This window comes from Sciurus carolinensis, chromosome 14 (genome assembly GCF_902686445.1).
Source record: "Sciurus carolinensis chromosome 14, mSciCar1.2, whole genome shotgun sequence".
NCBI lineage: Eukaryota > Metazoa > Chordata > Mammalia > Rodentia > Sciuridae > Sciurus > Sciurus carolinensis.
Window position 1 is genome coordinate 25,120,766 of NC_062226.1, and position 13,567 is coordinate 25,134,332.

A 13,567-nucleotide genomic window follows, 5' to 3' on the forward strand; every position below is an offset into this window, starting at 1 on the left:
CACGATTGCAGAACATGGTTGTCAGTGTTTAGAGTGTTGTTCAAAACAGGGAAGAGATGCTGCTGCCGCAAGCAATTTCCTCAGAGAGAGACCATGCAATACAGAGATACTGGCCTGTTCAGCAACAGTCATCTTTTCCACTACAGCAGGAGGAAAGGACTGTCTGGTTCCTATACTCACCAGCCTGTCCCTTCACTCAGAATAGGAACCAAGCACAGGCCAAATCAGTTTCTCCTGCTTGTCCCAAAAAGGAAGAGCAGGACCATCGGCCACTGGAAGAAGCAGGGACGATGCCTCCCTGGCCTTTTTCTCTGCAGTTCTCCTTACTCACAGACGATTAATAATTTCTATGTAGAGAAAGTCTAGTTTCTAAAGCACCCATAGAAAGCAATCGACTCTTCTCAAATACACTTAGAAACGCCTCCCACCCCAAGTCCTTGTTTGAAGGGAAGGGGAAATAAAGCAATGTTGAACGGACCCATCTCTGCACCAGAACAATGAATGTTCTTTATACTTCATTCAAGAAATCAAAAGCTTTTTAAAAATAACCTGTTGAAGAAAGCAGGGACAGCTGTCTGTATTAGCCCAGATTCTCTGGATTTTACGTTACAGAAGTCCATCTCGAAAGAGTTCGAAAGGATATATAATCTAGAGGAATCACTTGAAGGCAGGGTGCATCTTATTTCTCCCTGTGTCCCCAGCAGCTTCTCTAGTGTGCTCGTCTGGACTGGACTAGAAGGTGGGATACTCCTGAGGTTCTGTAACCACATCTACATTTGTAGGCTCACCAGGTAGAACCTTTCTGTTCCATCCACGTTTAGGACATCTCCAGTCAACATCTTTGGACAACTGTCCCCTCCCTATGAAACCATGGTTCTGTCTCTCGATTTCTTCTGCCAAGATGTCCACCCTCCACCTGAGCATTTTCCTGGTCAAGAACATCATTCCCTTCCAAGGTGACTCAATTGGTCTCCTGACATAGCTATTAGGATACTTTATTCTTTCAGCCCATTCAGTTCTTACGTATATTTTTCTTCATGGTACTGTGATGTATCAGTTCATTCAGATGAGAGATTTCATCATTTTCATTTTTCCAGTTTGATTTGATTCAATCAAAATTGGCTAAGTACCTCCCATTATATGAAATTCTGCTAGATTCTGGGAGCACATAATTAGCTGCTCTCAAGATTTTGGGCTAGTCATTGGGTCAAAAAATAATTTTTGAAATTGTGTGTGCTGTGGAATAAAACAGATGTAAAGGAATTGGGAGGGAGAACATCTCAGATGTTCTAGGTACCGGGAGAACAGGAATAAATAAAATATTGTCCCTATTCTCAGGGAGCTCCAGGGCTGTCAGGAGTGTGAAACTATTATTAATAACAACAGTAAAATTAGGAGAACGATAATTAGTTGTCTTAATAACATGTTGATATTTTGATCATCGAGATTATGTCTATTACATAATATTGTCAACATGAAAGTATTTGTCATAATAAAATTATGAGTAATGAAGAAAGTATATTATGTAATGATATTAATGTTACCATATTTATATTTATTAAACACAATATTTACATCAATTTTTATTTATGTAAACCTGCATAGATATAAAATGTAAGGGAGGGAGTGGGCAGTTTCGTTCTGACAAAGAGAAGAAGGACCTTTGCAAAGTTCTGCCAGGTCAGTCACCTCTCCTTTTCAGATATTCTGTCACCTTTAATCTGCCACCACTTCAAAATCCATCCCCGCCCCACGCCTAACTCCCCAAAGCCAATCCTGCCCTCTGCATAGTGAAGAGAGAAGTTTCATTTAGAACCCTTCCTGGGCGGGGCTGGAGCAGGCCTGCAGTAGCATCTGGGAACCAAATGTAAGTTACGCATTTTCTCAGTTATTTCTCCAGGGGTAAAGTACATGCGGGGGGCGGCCTCTCTCCTGGCCAGAGGCATGATGGTCCAGGCTGCCCCTGCCTGAGCCAGAGGGGCGGGCCTGCCGTGTCTGGACCATTTGGCCTGGACTTTACATTCCCTAGGAGCATCGCAGGGCCGGGCAGGGTTGAGAGAGGCCATCAGGGCAACATTCTTTTGTTTTCTTTTCATTTCCCCAGAGGAGAAGTGTCTATAACTTTCTTCAAAATATTTCCTAGTTTCTCAGCATCAGTTAGAGCTGGCAGATATTCCTAAGCAGTGCAAGTGGTGTCTAGGATAGAATGATTTTGTTGTTGTTGTTTTGTTGGACATTCCCTTGATTGGCAGGTAGTTTTCATTTTTGATCCTGCCACTAAATAAATGTAGAGGTTCCCTCCCCTCAGTCATTGAGATAACCAGAAACGCCCCCACATTTCCAAAGACCCACCTCCAATGGCATAATTCTATCTCTAACTGGGTGATGTCACCAAAATTGGTCTGAATTGAATTTGGATTATTGACAAATTCATTTAAACCATACAAGAAAAAACCACCTAAATTCTATGGCATTGCCTTTAATGGTTCTGGGCTGTGAAGGCATCAGGAAGGAGCCAGACAATTACTGAGATCTTGCTCCAAGTAAGAAGAAAAGTTGAACACAGAGGCAATCGCTGTTCCATTATTAGCACATGCATTCCTTGAAAGATCCGTACTGGGCACCAGTTGCCCCTGTGTGGAAGCCCGCGATTCAGACCCTGTCCCTCGCATACAAGAAAGAGCGGGTGCGACTGCCATGAGAGCTCAGAGGAAAGGGGTTCGTCTCAGTAGGAGGCCTGGCAGGTCCTGGAAGTCATGTTCCAAGCAGTGCTGGGGAGGATCAGGTGTCTGGAGAGGGAAGATGCCCAGAGTCCGGACCCAGGTGGAGGAAGGCAGCAGGTAAGGACCTGCCCTGACTCGCGTGGAGCGTGGGGAAGACGACCGGAAGCGGGACTTCGGGAGTTGAGCTCCCCTTGTATCATCCACAAGGGCTTCCAGGGGGCACAGGTGAGCCCGAGCCAGAGCTCTCACACGCTGGAACCCAGGCCTCCTCCCCGTCTCCGCGTGCTCTACGCACAAGCACAGGTGGGCAGGCCCCCTCCAGCGCATCCTCACTCATGCCCGCCCTTCTCTCTTTCCTTGACTCCCTCCAGGTGGACACTCCTTTGTCCACTTTCCAGGCCTCTCATTCCTCGGCCTCCAGGTCCTACCCTGGCCTCCTCTTCCTCAGTGCCCTCCCGGGCTTGCCCCTGACCATCCTGAGCGGCACCCTTTCATTTCACTTTTCCCTGCCTGATTTTCATGACTAATTTTCTGTCCCTGGGCTCTCAATTCACACATGGCCTCCTCTGCAAGCCCTCCCTGAGCCTCTAACCTCAATGAGATGTCACTTGTTTACCACCGTCCACACCATCTGGATTTCTTTCAATCCAGATCCCAGACTACCTCCTGACAGGTATTTAAATGGCTCCATCCTTTTCTCTCTCTCTTTTTAAAAATTATTTATTTATTTACTTTACCTTTTACAGACTACGTTTTGATTCATTGCACACAAATAGAGTGCATCATTTCGTTTCTATGGTTGTGCATGATGTAGATTTTCTCTTTTAATGGTCATTGAATTATTCATCTGGCTGCATGGCACACAGGGTTGTTTCAAGGGGTTTCTTTCTTCCATATTAAACATATTCCCCAGGGTTCTCCAGTCACCCTGGTCATCTTCCTCTTCCTTCCAGCCCCAGGGCCTTTGTGCCTCCTTTCCCTGTACCCAGAATTCAATTCCCAACCGTACATCCTGCTACTATAACCTTTAACCCTGCCTCTAACTTCCCTTCCTGAAAGTATCACCTACTCTTTTTCTAGATCTCTGCCTAAGGATCATTTCTCAGTCCCTGTTCTCTAACCAATACAGGTCGATTTCATGTATGATCTATTTTTATTGCACCTGCATCTGCTTCTTTATGGGCATTTGAGTAATTTTTTGATTTGGCATTACATCTACTCCAATAAATTATAAGCTCAAGAACGCAAGATACTGTATTTGTCTTCATTTGACATTATTATCATTTTAATACACAGGGAAGCATTTGGTGTATAGCTGTTCCAGGGTCTCAGTGACTATTTGTTACCAAATAATCACATGAATAAACAGATTGGCCTCATATAATCTGCAACCACATATTCTGTGCTGTGAGTTTTAAGTGACTTCTAACCACAGTGATCAATAAATAACAAGAAATATTGAGTAGAAAGACATTTTTGGTCCAACACATCCTTAGTCTGGAAAGTTCTTATCAAGAAAACAAGAGTAGTAATACTTTCAGGGCTAGAAATTTAAAAGGAGGTTTTAAAAGAATTTTGTTTTTCTACAGCAGTGAGATTTATTGCGTACGTAGGACTTTGCACATAGACTTGGCTCCCAAAGAATGCTATCGCTGACTCATCAGGGAGAGATCTAAAAATGTGGTTTATAATCAAATCATCTGTAGAGCTATCAGGTGCATCCTATGAGTTCTGTGGTAATTAAGATTCCACCACGAGATATCAGTCATTAGGAGCTTTTCTCATAATCCCATCAGCTCTCCTGGAAATAAAGTCTCTTAAGCCACTATTTAGCCACACTGATTTATAATACCAAATGACCTGAGGCCACAATTATGATTCCATACTGATGAAATGCTTTCTGATAACTCCTTTGCTCTGGAGACCAGAGAGCGAATTTAAAATTCTTCAGATCAGATATTGGTTGTGCATATTTCTGACCTTGGAAGCAAAACACAGTATCAAATTTAAAACAAGCAATCTTTGAACTCCACATCCAGGGTCCACCTCTCCACATGAGTCTCTTAAGGGCCCTGGGCCATATGAAGAATTAAAACGTTTAGGAAGCCAGGGTCTACTTCTGAAACTGCTAGGTTAACTCTTGCCTGTGGCTAGGTTATTCTGCAAATGGGCAGATGAGGCCAGCTTGAGCTGTGGCCTTCAACTAAGAACAGAGGATTCTGGTCAGAAGAAAGGGCACATGACCCAGAGATGACCCTCCTCTCCCTGCAAAGCAGCAGGAACTGGGCCCAGGGAAATGCCAAGGTCAAAGCAAATAAGCAGACTGACCAAGCACAGCTCCCATTCATGCCACGAAGGTCCAGGATAACATCTCTATCTCTCTGACTTCTTCTCTCCTGCCCATCTGCTACTCTACACCCTGTGCATTTTTTTCCCCTTAAAGCAGTAGCCACCTAAGCACTCTGCCTTCTTCCTGAGGAAGGCCCACAGATCTGGCTTATTGGTTCCCCAGTATTCACTGGGACCAAACGTCCCGTACACGCCCCCCGACACCCACTATGTCTCCCTACCTCCACATACACACAACTGACATAGAATTATTCTCATTAGGTCTGGTTTCCAAAGATATTCCTCAACCACAACCTAATGGATGGATGCTAATGGGATGGGAGACATCCACTGTGCTGTTACCAAAGAAGGATTGATCCTTTCAGGCAGACGCCTGGCCTTGAGCATTTCCTCCAAAAGAACCTCTTGGCAGTCAGACTGATCTTTCTGAAATATGCCTCCCAACTTGTCACTCTCCCCTACCCATTTAGATTCCATATGGACCTGCAATGTGTAAATAACAAAACTCAAACTTCTCAAGAGTTTTCAGTGGTCTTCATCTCCTCTTTCCAGAGTGACCTTCCATCATTCTTCCCGGCCCTTTCATCCTATATTCCCACACATCAAGAGCCTTCATGGCCCCTACCACCACCTTTTCCATGTCTCTGTGGAACATTTGGCTTTGTCAATGTTGCCCTGTCTGCCACAACAGACTTGCCCTTGCACAAGTGGAGGGGGATGTGAAAGCCAAAACTGGGTTATTGAAATGAACAGGGAAGACAAACCAGAGTGTGTGGCCACCCTAGCAAAATGACACTGCAGTAGTCCATTATGACCATACAGCAAGGTTGAAAAGTAAAGCAGTGCCCGGAGACAAAGTCATGTTTAAGACTAAGAACAAAGGTCCAGTCCAAGGGGCACACACAGGAAGAACACAGATACCGTGGAGCTGAATTCTGATGGTGCTTGTCAACCTCAAAAGGAAGAAAGGGTCTACCAGTCCCACCTTGATGTTCTCAGCAACCAGGGAGATAAATGGATGATAGTGCCAGGGAGTGAGGAAGTAGCAGTCCTAGTCATCTTCTGCAGAAATGTAATGGTCACTGACATTTGCAATTTTGACAACCATTTGTAATTTTTCCACAAATTATATGAAAATAATAATAAAAATTATCTAGGGCTTTTCTGTAAGTTGATCCATATTTATGCATATTTAAGCACATGGATACAAGAAAATTTATATAGTCTGATCCCAAAATCATAGTGATGAACTTTTTGGGTCACTCTGTTATAATGGCATCTACTATTTATACAGAGATTTACAATTGTAAGAATAACATCTGGGGTCTTCAGTGTAGAAGTGCTCTCCATTCATTATATTATTAAATAATAACTTACAATAACTCTACAGCTCGGTTAGTCCATTCTCCATATTTTACAGATAATGAAACTGACCCATAGAGAAGATACAGAACTGAGTCAAAGTCACATGTCACAAGCATTCAAAACTCAGCAAGATGACTCAGACAATCCAAATAGTTATCTCTCAAACCCCCACAACTGCTTCTGAATAAGGAAAGGGCGGTTGTGAAGAAGTTTGGAGAAAACCGTTCTTGTGCCAAGTTCTTTTCATCTCAAGACAATGACAGGGACTTTGGTGGAAGTACCTGGAGAGCTTTGAAGTGTGTTTCCTCTAGTTGGTTAAAGCAGAAATTTGTGTCTCACATGCCTGGGAAATGGAGGGAGTGAGGCATTAGGAGCTTCGGAGCAGGAGTGTGTTTGCTTTGGCATCAGCCTTCTTCTTCAGGTTGTTGGAACAGGAGATTTGTGAGTGTTTCTTGTGGCCCAGTCCTGACCATGTGGGAGAGAAAAGCTTGTGTGTAGCGCAGGGTGGGGAGCAGGTTTACCTTTCACCTCTTCAGTGGTGTCTTCTTGAGGTGAGAAAGGAAACTGGTGGTGGTAGTTGGGGAAGCAGGGGTTGCTGGAATCCTAGGACTGAGGAAAGAGTCAAAAGGGACCAGATGGAATAGCGCTTCCTTCCCTGTCCAAGAACTGGTGGCTAGAGGGACCTACGAGGGGCCTTCCAAAGAATCCACAGAATACCCTGCAAAAACGTCATCTCTAAACATTTGCCTGATCCAGAAAGCTCAGAGTCACCTTCAAATGGAATCCATTAAAAAACAAAGCATTGACTTATTTCACTTAGCATGATATTCTCCATCTCCATTCATTTACTGGCAAATGCCATAATTTCATTCTTCTTTATGGTTGAGCAATATTCCATGGTATATGTATACCACAGTTTCTTTATCTACTGAAGGGCATCTAGGTTGGTTCCACAACCTACTGTTGTGAATTGAGCTGCTATAAACATTGATGTGGCTGTGTCACCGTAGTATGCTGATTTTAAGGTCTTTGGGTATAAACTGAGGAGTGGGATAGCTGGGTCAAACTGGGTTCCATTCCAAGTTTTTTGAGGAATCTCCACACTGCTTTCCATAATAGTTGCACCAATTCGCATTCCTACCATCACTATATATACCTTTCCCCCCCACACCCTCACCAACATTTATTATTGTTTGTATTCTTGATAATTGCTGTTCTGACTGGGGTAAAAACCAAACGCCAAATGTTTTCTCTGATATGCAGATGCTAATTCATGATGGAGGTGGGTAGGGAAGAATAGAGTTACTTTAGATTAGGTAGAGGGGATTAAAAGGAGGGGAGGGGATATGGGGGGGAGGAAAGATAGAATGAATCAGACTTTATTACCCTGTGTACATATATAACTATATGACCAGTGGGATTCTACATCATGTATAACCAGATGAGAAATTATACTCCATTATATATGAAGTAGGAAAGTGATTCTACTATTATGTATAACTAATTAAAAAATTTTTTAAAATTTTTCAAAAAAGCATTGATCTACCATTTTATCTCTCCTGCCACTTCCTTCTCAACCTGAGACCTTGAGGGAATCAGAACCAAGACAAGCAGTGGAATTCAGAGTCAGTGAGGGAGCAGGGGACAGGCAGAGAAGACTGAGGCAGAGGAACAGGACTGCTTGTGCTCTCTGCTCCTCAGAAGCCTTTGGAGCCAAGCAGCTCAATATGGGGGAAGAGGGAAAGCTTGAAACGCAACCAAGTTCAACACTGTGATTCATTTCTGGAAGCGGATGCTTTCAGATTTCAGAATGGTGATTGTGCTTTCAGATGAAAAGGCTAGTTACACTCTGACCTAGAGGGAAGTGAACAGCAAGAGCCTGCGTGGGTGGAAGAAAATCATCTTGGACGACTGCTATCCAACAGTGGCAATTCCATCTCTAGCCTCCGTACCCCGTATCACTCTTTTTCTGTTCTCCTCCTTCCTTGATGATGACTTGTAGAAGTTTGATCCTCAAGTCCACTAAATCGTCTGCTGTATTCAGTCAGACACTTTGCTCCAGTAGATTTTGTATTACATCTTATTTTCTTTAATACTTTTTTTATTCCTAAAATTATCACTTGGAATTTTGTAACTTCTTATTTTGCAATTCATAGTACCAATATTTTTTTGCTTTGAGGATATTTTTACAAATATTTGAAATTCTTGTCCCTCCTATAATTCTTCTTCATACATAATGAATATTCTCTTTCTTTTATACTAGTTATACCCAGATAGTTATTTTGGCATATGAACTCAAGTTTCCTGTGTGATCACTACGGAGACTGGGAAGGCTTTGAGGGAGAGTTAGATGCCCAGGTCCCAGTGGGAGTCCCTTCTGGTGGGTTGAAGCAGGGAGACACTGCTGTCCCGGGCAGGTTGTGCATTCTTTTTGGTGCTAGAACATGAAGCCCTTCTTCTTTCAATGACTCTCCTAAAGGAGGTTCTTTGAGAAAAGGCACAGACATCTCTTTAAATTATAGTCAATCAGTCCAACAGGTGGAGAGGTGGGCAAGAACAACAGGGTGACAGGGGCCTGTTTTCAACACTCCCCACCTCCCAACCCAGCTCCTCCACCTCATCCCTGTGGTTTGGCCTTGTTCTTCAAGAATCATCAGACTTCTTCTAGTTGTAACCCTCAGACCACCCCCTAACTTATAAGAGGAGAAAAACCCAAGAACATCAACATGGACTAAGGAAAGATTCTGGAGTGTGTGGTGGACAGACTTAGGAATGAGTTTCCAGCTTAGAGAGCAACTTCTTGGTGGTAGATGGTTAGGAAGTTATTTAATAGCTTAGAAATCATGCTTCTGTGGTTGCTGTTAGTTATTAGACTTTGGCCAAGTCACTCACCTCTGAGTCACAGTCTCCTCATCCGTCAGATGGGGATAAGAGCTGCCCCTCCCATGCCACCACAGGTGGGTTGCAGGTGAAGACTGTGGCAAGGCTGTGTGAGCACATGTTGGGGAGTAGCCAGCACAGTACAGGCAGCACCCCTGGCTCAGCCAGGCTCCTGGATCTCCCAGTCCCTTGCTTCTTTGGTTCTTCATTGGGAGAAGGACTGGAGGCAGCACTAAATCTATCATCAGGACCTGGGAATGTAGCAGGCCCAAGTCCTTACCTGCCCTCAGAGCTCCACGGCCTGGTAGGTGCAGGCTCTGTCAGGGTTCCTTGCTGGCTAGAGGCCCAAGTGCCTATGCATCCAGCTTTGTCCACCATCCCAGTTTTAGCAGGCCCTTAACAGGCAGTGTCTGCCTTTGAATTGCAGAGAATCTGCTGACTGGAAGATCTAACTCATCCACCTTCTCGTTTTGGAGAAGAGGATCAGGTAAAATGTACCAGCCATGGACTGTAGTGCTGTAAACACAAATAGCTCTCTAAGGCAATACCAGTGCTTCAGGACTCCATGCACTCACCTGGGCAGGATCTGGGAAAATGGCTACTTGACTGACAGCTATGTGTGCAAGAAAATCCCTAGGAAACTGCTGTGCACTGCATACAAATTACTGCAAAGGGCAACATTAACAATACTTCCTCTTCTTTTTAAATGTTTTATTAAATAAAATGAGATATGGATGTCACTATGTCCATAGTTGTCAGCAGGATATGAGGTTTGGTAACTAAATTTATTAGGTGGTAATTATACTGGCATGGCCACTACACTCTGGGATGTTGAGTATGTTCCTCAGGTTCTGAAACTAATGTATATGCTCTTGCATCCATAAAACAGAATTATTATTTTTTAGAAGGAACAATGTGCTAGACACATAAAAAACGTCATTGCAATTCTGTAGAGAGTCATTGTTCTCAGTCTCCAAGATGTTCCCCAGTAATTTTGTCCACTGTATTCACCTCCTTGCATGGTCCCCTTCCATTCTGTACCAGGGTTAGTCCAGATGACCAATACAAAATGGCAGAAGTGGTGATATGTCTCTCTTGCAAAGTTGGGTTATAATAGACCCCATGGCTTCCATCTCACTCTCTCAGGCCCTCTCCTCTCCTTCTCTCTCCTCTCCTCTCCTTTCCTTCTCCTCCTCCTGCTCCTCTTCCTCCTCTCCTCCTCCTCCTGCTCCTCCTCCTCTTCCTCCTCCTCCTCCTCCTCCCCTTCTTCTTCTTCTTCTTCTTCTTCTTCTTCTTCTTCTTCTTCTTCTATTCTTTTCTTCTTTTCTTCTTTTCTCTCTCTCTCTCTCTCTCTCTCTCTCTCTCTCTCTCTCTCTCTCTCCTTCTCTTTTCCCTGGAGAAAGCTAGCTGCCATGCTATGGTAGGCTTGCATGGACAGGAGCTGAGAATCCTTGCCAACAACTATAGCAGTGAGTTTGGAAGTGGATCTTTGGCCCCAGTCAAGGCTTCTGATGTCTACACTCCAGTAGACAACTTGGCTGCACCCTCATGAAAGATCTAGAGCTAGAACCAACCAAGTTATTCCTAGATTCCTGAACTTCAGAAACTGTGTGAAATAGTTTTTTTTTTTTCTTTAGCTACTAATATTTGAGGTCATTTTGACGTACTTGGTATTAGGAAGTACTATCATTCCTTTTTTATTTACTTACTATTCACATATTTATCATTTTGAAATTTTTATTGGTGCATTACAATTCTATATGATAGTAGATTCATTGTTATACATTCATACATGAGTGCAATATAACTTGGTAAATTTCATTCCCTGTACCTTTCCCTCCTTCCCACCCCCAATCCTCTTCTTTTACTCTACTGATTTCCTTTTGATTTCTGGGAGACTTCCCCTACCTCAACTCTTTTCCCTTTATTTCTCTCTAACTCTCAAATATGAGAGAAAGTGTATGACCCTTGACCTTCTGAGTTGGCTTATTTCACTTAACACAATGTTCTCAAGTTCCATCTGTTTTCTAGCAAAAATATATATAATTTCATTCTTCTTTCTGACTGAATAAAATTCCATTGTGTATGTATATCACATTTTCTTTTATCTATTCATTCATTGTTGGACACCTAGATTGGTCCCATTGTTAGACTCTTGTGAATTGCGCTGCTTTAAACATGGGTGTGCATGTATCACTATAGTATGACAACATTAATTCTTTTGGTTAAATACCAAGGAGAGATATACAGCTGTGTCATACGGTGGTTCTATTCCTAGTCTTTTAAGAAAATTTCATACTGATTTCCATCATGGTTCTACTAATTTAATTTGTCTTTTATTGATGAAAAAGTTACAAATCTGAGAATCTAAGTAGTTTTTTCTAAGGACATATTGTTGAAAATATTGGCTTAGAACCTGGTCTTTCTTTCAAAAAGTAGCATGTTCTTACCATTAAATATCCCATCTTCCCACAGTAGAAATACACTTTTACCCTGAAAAGGGGAAAATAATACATTTCATTCATATATGACTCTTAGGTTTGCTTTAACTAAAGAACAAAATAAGTTATTTTGAGAATGAGTGATCCAAACTGAATATAAAACAGATTTTCTGGGGAGAGAAAGATTTTTTCAACATAAATATCTTGTTGTCAACTGAATGCCAAGTTCTGTGGATAAAACTGATTATGAAAGGTCAGGTTCTTGTTTCTAAGCAGCTATACAGTGTGCCATGGTAGACATTTCAGTAGATCATAACTGATAAGACAGTATAGGACAGTGATTGAAAGCTCTAGAATCTAGCAGAATTTGGTAAAAATCTACCACTTGGCATCCGTGTCATCTTGGGCAAATGACCAATTGCTTACTATGCAAAGTAAGCTAAATTCTTCAAGCTTGTCTTCTTTGCCAGTCTTACCAAATGCTAAGCTCTTTATAAGCATTACTCTAGTTAATCCTCATAACAGTCCTATGAGTAAGTATTATTACCCCAATTTGATGGATTAGCACCTATCTAATTATGTTGCTAAGAGAATTAAAACATATAATCCATATAAAGAGCTTGACCCAGCATCCAGCTCCTGGTAAGAGCTGGCTACATGGATCATATCCTAGCGTGGGCGACTCCAAACTCAGATCCAGGGAAAGGGTATGTGCACAAGTACTTTGTTTGGGAAAGGACAAAAAGCTACAAAGGGGTGGAGATAGGACAAAGGGGAAGGAAGAAAGCCCATCAAAGTTAAGCTTATGAGCAGGTGCTTCTGTGGACACCACAGAAGTGAAGTGTCAGGGTGAAGAAGATGGACTTTCCTCTACCAACTCATATGCATCATTGATTGAGGTTAACATCTAGCCTGCCCTAGGCGAGACAGGTGTGCTTTGTGATCACAGAACAACTCCAAGCAAACATGTAGACGATCTTGAGTAGGAGAAATGGCTTCAGATCACTCAGGGGTAGTCCCAGAGAGCCTCTGTCACAAGCAGTTGTGAGTAGCCCTGTGACTGCTAATAATCAGTTAATAATATCACAAGATGCTTGATACTCTGAGAAGGATGTGAGGAAAGTTTTTCTGGAGCACAGAAGAGGGACATGGACAAGGAAAATGAGGACTGGCTTCTCAGGGATGCAGGGATCACAGGGAGATGAACAGGAAGAACAGAGGAGAGCTCCAGGTAGAGAGAAACTGGTATCAGAATCTAACCAAGAGATAGAAAAAAGGGAGGTCTATTCCAGAAAATGATAAAAAAAAAAAATTTGATGGTTGGTCTGAATTTGGATTTGAAAGGAAAGAGCCATGAGAGAGAAGTTTGGAAAGGGTAGCCAAAGTCAGATCATGTAGGCCTGGTGGAAGTTTGGGCCTTATCCTAAAAGCCAAGGGAAGTGCTTAAAGATTTTCAGCAGATCTGCTTTGACATTTCACTCAGGTCTGTATGAAGGGAGTGAATTGAGGAAAAGGAAGAAATTTGAAAGCAAAGAGGCACATAAGCTACAGTAGTTTAGCAGAGGTCCACATGACCAGGTGAAAGTGGAGATAATGCAGACTTCATAATGAGCATGAGTATGTGTGTCTCACTCTGTTTGAGGGTCAGGGATTCAGGGACAGTTTATCTGGAGGCTCTGACTCAGGGCTTCCTGGAAAGTCAATAAAGACTGCATTCGAAGGCTTGACTGGGGCCAGAGGACCTGCTCCCAGCATGACTGACACCCATGGCCATTGGCATGCCTGCTGTGTGGACCTCTCCCTCAATGC